This window comes from Coenobita brevimanus, chromosome 12, assembly GCF_032717465.1.
Source record: "Coenobita brevimanus isolate Jiangsu-jjx chromosome 12, ASM3271746v2, whole genome shotgun sequence".
Lineage (NCBI taxonomy): Eukaryota > Metazoa > Arthropoda > Malacostraca > Decapoda > Coenobitidae > Coenobita > Coenobita brevimanus.
The window spans coordinates 18,011,198-18,014,142 of NC_136965.1; the positions used below are offsets into that span (position 1 = coordinate 18,011,198).

General features: G+C 40.2%; 1 pseudogene; it reads right to left on the reverse strand.

The window, feature by feature from the left end:
- Window positions 1-974: 974 nt before the first annotated feature.
- On the reverse strand, window positions 975-1,093 carry LOC145414065 (5S ribosomal RNA; annotated as a pseudogene).
- Between the last annotated feature and the right edge of the window lie 1,852 nt (window positions 1,094-2,945).

Below are 2,945 nucleotides of genomic sequence, written 5' to 3' on the forward strand. Positions count from 1 at the left end.
ATCAAAAGAAAACCCCAAGGGTTTTTATCAAATGTACCGTACGAAAAATAAAGATAGGATAGGACCACTCAGAACAGAATCAGGTGACATTACCAGTGAAGATAAAGAAATGTGCTCCATCCTAAATAATTATTTCATATCAGTATTCACCAAGGAAAATCTAGACCTGGTCCCTCAAGCAGCAAATATTTACGATGAGAATACGGAAAATATTCTTAGTAAAATAACCATTAGTAAGGAGGAAGTATTGAAAGAAATTAATAAGTTAAAACCTCAAAAATCGCCAGGTCCGGACGATATATATGCAAAAATTATAAAAGAAACCAAAGAAGAATTATGTCAGCCACTTTTAACATTATTTAATGACTCTTTAAGTTCAGGAGAAGTTCCCGAGGCGTGGAAGACCGCAAACGTAGTGCCCATCTTTAAAAAGGGTGATAAATCAGCTGCGTCGAATTATCGTCCGATAAGTCTAACGTCAATAGTAGGAAAAATGTTGGAGTCAATTTTGGCAAATAAGATTAGAGAACACTTAGAAAGATTTAATCTTATAAACGAAAGTCGGCACGGATTCAGGCAAGGACGATCCTGCCTCACAAACTTGTTGTCATTCTACTCGGAGGTCTATGAGGCAGTAGATAGCGATAAAGCTTACGATGTTATTTATCTGGACTTTAGTAAAGCTTTTGATAGGGTCCCACACGAAAGGTTAGTTAGAAAGGTTCGAGCACACGGTATAGACGGCGATATCTTAAAATGGATAGAATCCTGGCTGAAAGGACGAAAGCAGAGAGTATTAATAAATGGAACTAAGTCGGACTGGGGATTAGTAACTAGCGGCCCCTTATTATTTATTTTTTTCATATTCATTGCCAGACGCCATGTATCCCAGACGGGGTGGCCAAGGGCTCAGAGTTAATTGTTTTACAGGGAGGGGCACTAATCCTCCACCAACCCCACTTGACATGTAGGGATGCCAACAGCATCTGGTGTTCCCAGGCGGTCACCCATCCAAGTACTAACCAGACCCAACGTTGCTTAACTTCGCTGATCGGACGGGAAGCGGTGTACTCAACATGGTATGGTATTTAGGAGTCAATAGCAGCATCAGCAAATTTGCCGACGATACAAAAATAGGGCGTATCATTAACTCGACTGACGATTGCCATAACTTACAAAAAGACCTCGATACATTGTCCAAATGGTCTAAAACTTGGCAAATGGAATTTAACGTTGAAAAATGTAAAGTACTTAACATAGGCAAGACCATTGGAGATACTAAATACAGTTTAGATAACAAAGAAATTAGCAAATCGGAATGCGAGAGAGATCTAGGAGTTATGATTAGTAACGACCTTAAACCAAGGCAACAGTGTATTAATGCGAGAAATAAAGCAAATAGGGTCCTAGGATTTCTTTCGAGAAGCGTGAGCAATTGATCATCTAAAGTAATACTGAAACTTTATCTAGCATTAGTAAGGCCACATTTAGACTACGCAGTACAATTTTGGTGTCCTTACTATAGAATGGATATTAATTCGTTAGAAAATGTACAGAGAAGAATGACAAAAATGATACATGACGTCCGGAACCTGTCATATGAAGTCAGACTGAAAAGATTAAGTTAAGTCTGCATTCGCTAGAGAGGCGTAGAGTAAGGGGAGACTTAATTGAGGTGTTTAAGTGGATGAAGGGTATAAATAAGGGAGATATTAGCAAGGTACTTAAAGTGAGCATACAGGATAGAACTAGAAATAATGGTTTCAAACTAGAAAAATTCCGTTTCAGTAAGGAAATCGGTAGAAATTGGTTTGGTAATAGAGTAGTAGACGAATGGAATAAGCTACCTAGTAAAGTAGTTGCTGCCTCTTCCATTGAGAGTTTCAAGCATAGGCTAGATAAGCATATGACTAATAAGGGGTGGATATAGAAAAAAGAAAATCTTATAACCAATACTAATTCATAATTTTTCCTTTTCAGGTTACACTATGATAGTCTCTATTCTCCTTTCACACTTTCCTGTAAAATGTCCAAGCCAGTTTTTCTATACGGCGTGGTGTTCTTTCTGACTTTTTCCTGCCGGCTTCGGCTGGAGGGTTTGAGGGCGGGGGAGAGCCTTCTTCTTTGCTATCCTTATCTCATTCTAGTAGTTCAGTTACTCTTCTAGGAGCTGCCTAGCATGGGCCAACCGGCCTACTGCAGTTATCCTCTCTTCTTATGTTCTTATGTTGTTCGTCTGATGGACAATTTGCAGAAGGAGTGTGATCTGTTATACGCTCCTCTTGAAAACTGTCATGTGTTGTGGGCACAGCTCAGTCAGCATTGCCAGTGTATATCCCACGTCATTTTTATTTCCCATAAGTATTTCAGTGTTTTTGAGTGATTTTTCCACATCCAGAGTTACTTTTCTGCGCCCAGTGGTTGTATGGTTCAGTACTAATTCTGTGAGGCTGCTAAAATGTCACTGCTCCTCACACCAGCAGACTGAGCTGTTCCCACAACACACAAAGACTAAAGGTACAATAAACGACCCATCCTGTATGCTGTTTTGGTGTGAAGGTGCAGACAGGGAGTTCGGGAAGCTGGTGATACATTTTCCACCTCAGGTCCTGATGACAGTTTGAGCGCTGTTAGTGCCAGGTAATGCGTTTTCTTACTGCCCCATAAATTACAAATGAACGCAGAAACAGCAGTTAGTGATGGCGAACAAGACGAAGCCCCAACGCATTGTAACGACCCAAATAACACACTAATTTACCAAAGCACATGTGAAACGTAGCGTGAATACTGACGGCGCACACTTCGCTATTCGTAATCACTCGGTGTTTGAAAAGCGCCATTTTGACCATAACCACATCTGCCGAAAGATATACTTTAATTCTTATTCATCCTACCAACAGACGATGCTGTTTTTTGATGCAGTGGATATTCGTGTTACTGGAAGG